Source organism: Spermophilus citellus, assembly GCF_964194105.1.
Source record: "Spermophilus citellus genome assembly, chromosome: 4".
NCBI lineage: Eukaryota > Metazoa > Chordata > Mammalia > Rodentia > Sciuridae > Spermophilus > Spermophilus citellus.
This window is the reverse complement of record NC_138185.1, coordinates 112,119,901-112,130,109: the sequence shown is the minus strand read 5'-3', so window position 1 is coordinate 112,130,109 and position 10,209 is coordinate 112,119,901. Positions and strand designations below refer to the sequence as shown.

Genomic DNA, 10,209 nt, shown 5'->3' with positions numbered 1-10,209 from the left:
TGTTCTGTGGTCATCGCGGTGACCCTAAAAGGGAAGAGGTTATGACCCCCCAGGCCATAGAGAAAGAAACTGAGGGTCAGAGAAGAGAAATAACTTGGCCAAGGCCATCTACATACAGGTTGTCTGACTCCTGGTGCTCTTCCGCTGTCACCTAACTGCCTTCCTGACAGGTCACCTGCTGTCTCATTAGGTGTTTAGGGTCCTGTGTATCTCTCCAGGGATGTCTTGTGCTGGAATCTCCCTAACTGGTGGGCTCCATACACTCCTAGGAATACAGCTCTGGCCTGGCTTCCAGGTCTGTGTGGCTCCCTCCTTCCAGATCCTGCACGTCACGTCACTGCAGCAACTTCCTCTGCTGTACAAGGTTCCCAATGCTGCACCTCAGTTCAGTCTCTTCTTCCTGCTAGAAGCTTCCTGCTAGAAGCTTCCCTACCCACTCATCCTTGTCCCCCTACTTCTTAGGGCTCAGACCTCCTTGGACAGCACAGGAGCCTCAAAGCCAGCACAGTTCTGAGGTCCTCAAATCAAGTTCCAACTCTGCCACAAATGGGCAGGTCACATGTCCACTCTGGGCCTCTGCTTCCTCACTATGACATGGGGTAAATTAAGCCCAGCACTCTCCAAATTCCTCTCCAAGTGGTCTCAGTCCCTTTCCTTGGTCTCTCACTTCCCCTGCTCCTCTCTGAACTTCCTGAGCCATCCGCAGCACCCTCTCCCAGCTCCAAGTCACGTTTAATCATTCAGCTAGACTCTAAGCTAAGAGCAGAGATGGCATCTGTGGTACCCACCCATGGAGTGCTCAGCCAGCACATGCTGATGAATGGTCAGTCAGCCACTGGCCACCTCCACTGGAGTTGGGAGTCTCTTTGTCTCCCCTCTTGAGTTTCCCCAAGGTGCACACAAAGGTGCACCAGCAGTGGAAGATCTCCAGGTGAGGCACTGGGCATCACTTACCGTGGCTACCGGTGGGATGCATGCCTGCACCTGTTCACCTCACATCTTCTGCAGGAAGGGCGATGAGGTCAGGGAAAGGCTTTGCCTCCCAGAAGACACCTCATGCCTTTGTCCAGGGCATCAAAGATGGTGTCAAAAAGCATACACCCCCTTGCTTTCTCCCTTCAAAGGGCTTCCGATATCATGTCTCACTGAGTTTCCCAACAGCCTTGGGAAGACAAGTCAGGGATTATGCATCTCCATTTTGTGGACGGCCACACCTAATTCAGCATAGAGCTGAATTCCACTCTCCCTGGGCCCACTCATCCACGTGGAGCAGCTGGTCCCTATGGCCTCAGTCACTCTTCCTTTAAGAACCGAGAGGACCAACATGCCGCCTAGCACACACGCTTTGTACAGCCACAGCAAACCTAGTAAAGCAAGTTGCCCAATGCCATGATTCAGGATCCATTAACAGGGCCTCAGAGATAATACACTGCAGCCCACTCACTGTGAATGAGGAAACAGAGCCAGAGTCTTGCCCAAGGTCACAGAGTTGAATGGAGGCCAGAGACCAGATATCTGGACTCCCAGTCCTGTGCTCTTTCCTCTGGCTGCACACTCTGCAAAGAGTGCAAGGCAGAGTGCCGAAGGGATTCCCTTCCAAAATGGGCAGGACCAAGTGACTTATCCCTCACCTGGAGTCTGGAAATTTTGTCATAGGGTGGGTTTTCTGAGTTCTTTGGGCAGGGTGGGCAGGCAGAAAGCAGCTGCAACCTGTTCCTTCAGCACCTGCACACAATCAGAGTCTGAGCCCCGGGCCTAATGTTTCTTCTTTGTCCTCTGCGTCCCTTCATTTCTTATCGCTGTGACCACTGGCTGGCAGAGGGCCAGCCCCAGCACCTTCCAGTTTGGGAGCTTGTGACCTGGGACACAGAGCCTGAGGGAGAAAGGCTGAGGACTGGCAAGGACCACCCGCCCTGGGCACTCCAGAGAGAGCAGGGAAGAACTGACGGCAGGTGTCTAGTCTGGAGCACCCAGGAGCCTCTCCCACCAGGGGAGAGGACTTTGTGGGGTGGGGCTGCGGTTGCTTTCTGACCTTCCCTGTGCTTCATCCACCCCGTGCATTTTTCTGAGGGGCAGGTTCCTAGGCCCTGCTCTTCCTCTGGATTCCCAGCCCTCAGCCACTGGGACGGGAGTGGGCGTGGAGTATGGCCCACAGGGTTCCAGGGTGCCGGAGGGCCTTTGCGACCCCCGCGTGCCTCTGCAGCAGTTTTGGTAGCACTTGAAACTCGGGCAAGGAGAACTTTAGAAGGTGACCGAAGCCAGGGGTCGGTGGCACGCAGTTAGGCGCAGACCAGGCGTCCGGAGGGTGCCCCGCGCCGCCCTCGGCTCCTCCCCAGGGGCCGCCCTGCCCGCGCCCGAGGAGCTGGGGCGGGGACCGCGCTGGGAGGCGCCCGCCAGGTGCACTTCCCACTAGTCCCGGGCCGCGGCGGCCCGGGAGGACTGCCCCACCTACCTCTTGCCTGAGCCGCGTCCCTGCACCCTGTCTACTGGACGTCCGTGACCCTCAGGACCCAGGTAACCCAGGGCTGGATGCCCGACCAGTGCCGCCCCCGGGTCCCCCGTCGCGCGCGGCCTCCGAGTTCAATTGCACTCTCTCTCCCCGCTCCGGGAGCGCCCCGGAGTGGGGCGGCAACCGTGAGGTCGTCTTGGAAAGTTTGGTCGTGCGAGGGTGGCGCAGCCGCGCAGCCACTTCCACCCGCTCACCCCAAGCGCGTGTGAAGGCGGCGGCCGCTGCCCCTGCGGAAGGCTCGCCGCGGACATCGGTTGGTTTTGGTCTTCTCCCTTTTGCTCTCTTGGAGCCTGCACGGTGGGCGATTCCTTTAAGGGATGTTTGTTTTGGTGCTTCCCAGCTCCACCAGAGGTGAGACGGGGCTGAGTGAGATGGGGTGCGAGGAAGGGGCGGCCCTGTGCGCCCTATTCAAGTGGACGCCCATCACCGGGAAATCCTGCCTTTGGTCCTCTGCCTTCCCCTGGCTGCAGTCAGGACTGGGCATCATTGACCCCCCCGCAGCGCTTCCCAAGCCCCTGTAAGGTGAGGCCAGGAGAGGGGATGGGCCGCAGCCGGGCTGACGCAGTGTGTGAGCCCCTGACTCCCGTGGGTATGAGCGAGCGGCTCTGCTTGGGAAGGGGGAAGAAGGATGCCACTTCCACCAGAGACGGATGCGAGACCGTCCTTATTTCTGTTTACCCCCACAGCAAACTAGTGAGGTGGTAGGTGTTGGCCCATTGGCAGATGAGGGGAAAAGGAGACTCAAAGAGGCCAAGTTATTTGCTCAGGAAAAGAGGTGGACCACAGCCTTCTAGAGCCAGATGGTCGCTTCTGCATTTTTGCGGTTTGTTTCTCCCTCACTCCCTTAAGGTTCTTCCTGTGGACAAACAGAGGGCACCTCCAAACAGAAACTCCAAGAGCAAGCCTGCTCCTTGTTAAGTTCTGGGAACTGCAGGAGGTGGGAGACCCACTTTGTTCCCGTGGGTAGCCATAGCACCGCACAGCTGAAGGTGCTCTACTAGAATGGCTTGAGTTAACCTGAAAGTGAATTCTTTTCAAGCTGACATACCTCTCTGCCCTTGGTAAGCAGAAAGGACACTGCAGAGTTAAACCAGGAAGGTGCTCACCAGCACCCTGAGGTCCCTTGACATCTTTTTTTTAAACTAGTAAACACATCCATAACACCTTGTGCTTTTCCAGATAGAAAATGGGCTTTTCCTTTCCTCTTGGTCCACTTCTTGTCAGGCCAAGAAGAGTGGGGGGCAGTGTGCAGGGTTAAATGCCCAGCACCACAGTGCGCTGGGTTGGAGGCAGAGGCACTCTGTCCTGTCTAGTGGAATTCTTATCCATCCTTTCTGGATATTCAATTTGGAAACATTAATCTTTATTGTCTCCTTTTTCTCTTGACTCCCCCATGGGGCAGCCATGGTTTAGAGAAGAATTCGTTTTTCTTGCCTCAATTTCCTCTTGGACAAAATGGGGATAATAGAATCTGCATGGTTTTATAAAAGAGTGAGTGGTCCAAAAGGCTCTGTGTATTGCAAAGCACACCTCTGAGATGACTCTTCTTTTCTCTCTCTCTCTCTCTCTCTCTCTCTCTCTCTCTCTGTGTGTGTGTGTGTGTGTGTGTGTGTGTGTATGTATTAGCCTGGCTCCAAGTTGGCCTGTATATTTCCTGTAAGCAGTAGCCATGCATCTAGCCGTCCCTCAGAGAGCAGGCCTTACTCTGAGTGCACACTAGATTTGTAAGAAGTATTTATTGGTCAAAATCTCTATGAGAAAGAAATTGCTAAAAATCCAGAGAAAAGGGTGGTTTGGCTTCTTCCTCCCTCCTTCCCAATGTGAGAGAGAGACTCTCTTCCATACAGGGCATGGTCCAAGGGACAGAAGGGAGGGGTTGAAGAACCCTGTGGGTGGAAGGGGTCCATGTCTTCTTCAACCAAGGACAGTGGGGAAGGAAGGCAGAGGGAAGGTTGTAGAAGACCCTCGATGGCAGTCCTCGGAAGTTGCCACCCTGCTCTAGAAGAAATCCTCCAGTCACACAGGACCTTTGAGTCCCTACCTGGGACTCTGGGCCCTTGGATTGGGACCTTGGGAGATCTACACTGCTGAGCAGGCCTGTTGTCTGCCTGTGGCATAAGGAAAGGCCAGAACACCCAGTGCTGGTCAGTTTTGTTCCCTGGAGGAGGCTGTGGAGAAAGGGTCTGGGCTGAAGCCCCTGCTTGGGCCTCCCCCGACTACCTGAGAGATGTTCCTGCAGTTGATGGGCCCTGCCCAGCTTCCTACTGCTGGCTCTCGGATCTCAGCAGAATGAGAGCTTTAGACCCATAGTGTCCAGGCCCCGTGGTCACGTCCCTTCATGCCCCTCTGCTTTATTTTCCACAGCATATCTCACATTCTGTGTATTTCACTTTTATCTTGGGTTTCATCTGCCCTACCTGTTAGAGCACCAGCTCATGCGGGCATGGCTTCTTGTCTGTTTTGTTCCCTGCTCTGTCCCTGGGGTCGGGGCAGCGCCTGGTGTGTGGTAGGTGTTCATTTATTACATGTTGAATAAATGGGTACTTCCCCTTCTCCTTCCTCAGAGTCCACACAGGGAGAGGGAGGCCCAGGGCTGAGGGTGCCTGATGGAGGCAGGGCTGGAGTTGTTCCTAACTGGACTTGAGTTAATTCAGAGCTGGGTCCCTGTCCCCTGCTCCAGGTTGTTAGGGTTATAAGAGTCTCCTGGGCAGTTGCCTCTAGAGTTACCTGGAAGGGAACCTCTAGACTGAGCAGATGGCCACCGCAGAGGGTCCTTGGAGTTCCAGGGAGAAGTGGTCCCCAAAAGGCTTCCGTCCTCACAAGAATTCTACTCTCCAAAGGGAGCCCATCCCTCTATGAGTGAGCCAGCCCTTGGGGGAAAAGAGTGTCCCAACCAGGAAGCTTGTTCAGATTCCCCAGGGTGCTGAGAACCAGAGGGACCAAAGCCAGACTCTGGTGCCCTAGGGAGGGTGGCGGTTCAGATGGGCTGGGCTAGGGATGACACCAGTATGAGAAGTGCAGAGGCCTCACCTAGGAAAGGGGTAAGAGAACCTGGATGCCAGGGAGACACACAAGCAGCTGTCATGCAGTCCCTTATGTTAGAACTTGGCCAGTGTGGGCTTTTTGGCCTAGTCCTGCCATTGACCCAAATATCTCTTCCCATTGCCCTTCATGCTTTGCCAAAATAATAGTTAGAATGTTCTTGCGGAGTCTTGGAGTTGGGAGAGGGACTCCAGAGTTGGACCTTGAAGGATGTATAGGAGCTTTCTAATTTGTAGGGAAAATTGGGGAGGAGGAGCTTGGGGCAGGCAAGGAAGCAGTGATAAGATTAAGAAGAAATGGCTCTGTAGGGGTGCCTTCTTCTCTGGACCACACCCCTCCACCATCCTTGCCCCCAGCCACCTTCCGTGGAGTCCCTTCTCCTGGAGGAAGTGAGGCTAGACCTGAGAGCATAGCTTCATGCATTCCTGCACCCTGCCTTCTCCTTATCACCATCGTCACTACCCGTTGGATGGCTTTCAGCCTCAGTAAATGGAAAAGTACGCCTGTTGCGACATGATGTGAGTCAGTCATTCATAAATAATGGGGCTGCACAGCCAGGCCTGATGCCTGAGGTCTGGCCCATAGTAGGAGTCACAGTGTTGGCTCCCTGCGGAAAAGACACGGCGAACTCTAGAAATTATTAGGAAATCATGCAGGATGGCAGTGAGGAGCCATCAGATGCAAGATAAATACCATCTGTTTTGTTTTGGTACCAGGGATCAAACTCAGGGACATTTAACCACAGAGCCACACCCAGCCCTTTCGTATTTTATTTAGAGACAGGGTCTCACTGAGTTCCTTTGGGCCTCACTAAGTTGCTGAGGCTGGCTTTGAACTCGACATCCTCCTGCCACAGCCTCCCAAGCTGCTGGGATTACAGGCATGTGCCACTGTGCCTGGCCAAAAAATATCACCTTTGACATCTGGGAGAAAAGATAGTGGCCCCCTAAAGCAATGATCCAAGTCTTAATTCTCACCATTCCCTGTTCTCCAGCCTGGGTTTTACCTTAGAGAGTTTCCCTCTCTTCTGACCTTGAGCCACAGGACCATCCTGTGAGGTCCCCTCCACCCCAGGTGAGTTTTGCCTATCTCTGTCAGGGGCACTTTGCATGGACATACCATGGCTCCTTAAAACACCCCTCCCCTTTGATTAATTGGGAACCTCCTGGCCAAAGTGACCTTGATGGGACTCTTTTAGAGCCTGTCAGAGGCACAAGGTCTCTATGGCTTCTAGATCCCAGGATCCCCAATTCAGCCACACCCCCAGCTGGCCCTAGGCTTGGAGTTGGTCGGTGTATTCCTGGGAGCTGAGGTTGGTGTGGCTGCCAGCAGGTCTGGATCCTAACTCCGACACTATTCAACTCACAGTGAGACTTTGGTGCTGTCACTTCCTGAGCCTCAGTTTCCTCATCTGTAAGAGAGAGCTTAGCCAGGTATGGTGGCACACATCTGTAATCTAGTGTCTCAGGAGGCTGAGGCAGGAGCATTGCAAATTCAAGGCCAGCCTGGGCAGCTTCGTGAGACCTTATTTCAAAAGAGAAAAATAAAAAGAGCTGCTGTGTAGCTCAGTGGTAAAGCACCCTTGGGTTCAGTCCCTGGTACTGCCCCCCAACAAAGCCAGCTCTGGTTCAGTCGGAGTCCTCCACCTCAGCATTATTGTCATGGTGGACAGATAAGTCTTAAGGAGAGCAGGGGGAAGTGGGGACTATCCTGTGCCTTTTTGACAAGGCATGTTGAGCAGAGATGTTTAGCAGTCTTTGGCCTCTACCCACCGGTGCCAGAGCGTCACTGCCCTTTTCCTCCTTGACAGCCGATGTCCTCTGGGGGCAGCAGCATATCTGGCTGAGACCCACTGGATTAGATGATCCCTGAGGAGCCTCCCGACATCACCCCCAAGACAGAGGGGACAATTTTCCTTTCCAGTTTTGGGAGTTGGACTGTTCAGTGGGTGGGGGTCTGAGGACTTAGGGATGGAAATAAGTGGAGAGAAGGGACGTGCTGGGCCTGGGGGACCTCATACTGGGAGCCAAGGCCAAGTTCTCCTTGCCTTCCAGGCTTTGGGTTACATAAGAAGGTGGGGGTGGGAGGCCAGGCCTGTGGTCTGGGCCCTCCCACTGAGGTCAGGGCAGTGTAGTGACCAATCCTGTATTCACAGCCAGGACTCAGCTGCTCCCCAGCTTGCCCCTCTCTCCTTGCCCTGGAAGGGGACACAGGAAGTGACTCAGCCCACCAGCTGATAAAGGCAGGAGAGGTTGGAGCCTGGCGTTAGAAACAAGGGCACCCGGCCTGCACTGAGCTACCCCTGGTTTTATTTTGTTTATGCCTCCCAAGCTAGCTGTTTATTAACTTGGTCCACAGATTCCCCTTCTGACCTTGTTGCTTAATGGAAGGGCAGATCTGGCTTGGGGGATGTTGGGGGGATGGGGGTGCTGATGAATCTAAGCAGTCACTGCTCTGGTCTGGGATGGTATCCGCCCAGAAATGATGGGTTTGGGCTGTTCATTCTTACAGCCCTCGTGGAAGAACCTCTGCTCTAGGCTGTGGGCTAGATGTTGGGAAGAGACCATGAATGAGACCATGTCCCTGGCTGTGCACAGGCCAGGATGTCGGTCTGTGCTCAGAGGAGGGTGGGCAGCCCTGTGGTGTGCTTGTGCTTGTAGGGTGTGGGGGTGGGGCACGCACAGATTAGCAGAAGGGGTGAGGGGTACTGGGCAGATTCACAAGATGGAAGGGTGGGGTTTCATGTTTTGTTTTGTTTGCCTTTTTGTTATCTCAGTAAAATACATGGGACATACAAATATGTTGTTTCCACCATTGTAACAGGTACAGTTTGTTGCCATTAAGCTCACTTAATCCTTCTCCAGGTATCACACCAACCTTCTCATCATTTCCCACTTGAAACTTTGTACCCAGCAAACACTAAGTCCCCATCTCCCAGCCCAAGTCCTTGGAAGCCGCTATTCTGCTCTCTTTCTCTGACTTTGAGTCCTTGAGGTACTTTGCAGTGATCTGTTTTCCGTTGCTGACACCACAATGCCAGGGGCTGGGTACATTTAAGGAAAAGAGGTAAGTTGGCCCAGTGTTGGAGGCCCAAGTTGGAGGTGATGGTCCAGGGATGGCCTCTGGCTGCAGAGTCTCAGGCAGTACAGAGCGTCACATGGGAGCCTGTGGGCGTACAGACATCACTTTCAGTCTCCGGCCCTTCCCTTACACAGCCACCAGGATTCAGCCTTGGGGGCTGCTCCCTAATGACTTCTATGATCTGATTCCAAAGGCTCCACCTCCATGTGCCTTAGTTGAGTTGTTTCCACCCTCTTAACAGCTACCAATGGGGATTCCATTTCAAGACATGAAGCTTTGGGGGACATATTCAACCACACCCAAACCAGAGTAGACCTCCCTTAAATTGGATCCTATATTTGCCTTTTTTGTGACTGTCATATGTCACTTAGCATAATGTCCTTGAGGTTCACCCATGTTAGAGCAAGTGACAGAATTTCCTCCCTCCACCCCTAGTGCTGGGGATTGAACCCAGGGTCTTGTGCATGCTAGGTAAGTACCCCACCACCGAGCTACACCCCCAGCCCTCCTTGATTTTTTTAAAAAAATTGTTATTTCTTCTTTTTAGTTTTATACATGACAATAGAATGTATTTTAACAAATATACATACATGGAACACAAGTTCCTCCTTGTTTAAGGCAGAATAACATTCTGTGGTATGTGTGGACCACATTTTGTGAATCTGTTCATCTGCCCGGGGACACCTACTTCCACCCATTGGCTACTGTGAATAATGCCGCGATGCTCTTAGGAGTACGGATATCTACTTGGGTTTCTGCTTTCGGTCCACTGGGTATATGCCCGGTAGTGGGATTCCTGGATCATGTACTGGTTCTTTGGTTTTTTGAGTGACTTCATAGTTTGGGGTAGAGGTGTCTGACCTTGGTTTTAAGGACAATTATGTGCTCCGGGCATCTAAGAGGAAAGACGAGAAGAGAGGGAAGGGAAGATCTACACCATGGCATGAAATGAGTGGGGCAGCGGTTTTGTGCCTGGGCTGCAGAGGCTTGCTGGGGATGAGGCCACAGCAGGTGCCAAGGTTGAAGAACCCACCTACTCGGCCTGGGGGACTTGGGCTCTGCTCTGTGGACAAGAAGAAACATCGACAGAGACTTTGAGCAGGAATTGATACAGGCTGATTGTCTTCTTAGAAGGCTGAGCCAGGAGTAATGTGCCACGTGGAGTGGGAGGGCAGGACGCTGAAGGCAAGAAGGCCTGGGGGTGGGGGAATGGGCAACTCTGGAGCCCATCACTGGGCAGTGGAGGGAGCAGGTCTGAGAGGCTGGTGAACTACACGAGGGTACCCTGGCTTCTGGTTTGGCAATGGCTAGATGTGGAGCTTCATGGGAGGCACAGCAATTTGAGAAGATGGGGAGGGGATCAGCGTGGGCAAGGTGAATTTTAGGGGCACTTGGAGCCTGAGTGGAGATGAACTGAGATAGGATGTGTCTGATGTGCAAGGGCTGGTTTGTCCAATGAGCCAGGGTCGAGGCCCAGGAAAGGACTGCCATTGGGTGGCACATGGGGCCCAGCTAAGTTGGAGGCCAGGATGTGGTGGCCTCTGCTGGATGTGACTCAGTCCCTGCCCAGGGCATGT

The 10,209-nt window shown here is 53.6% G+C and overlaps 1 protein-coding gene across 1 annotated transcript in view; it reads left to right on the top strand.

Annotated features, from left to right (window-relative positions):
- The first annotated feature begins 2,385 nt into the window (after window positions 1-2,385).
- PAQR5 (progestin and adipoQ receptor family member 5) overlaps window positions 2,386-10,209 on the top strand; it is a 79,254-nt gene continuing 71,430 nt past the window's right edge. The window contains exon 1 of the mRNA XM_081292355.1: window positions 2,386-2,514. The gene's annotated coding sequence lies outside the window, so the exon portion shown is untranslated. The remainder of the gene's footprint in view (window positions 2,515-10,209) is intronic.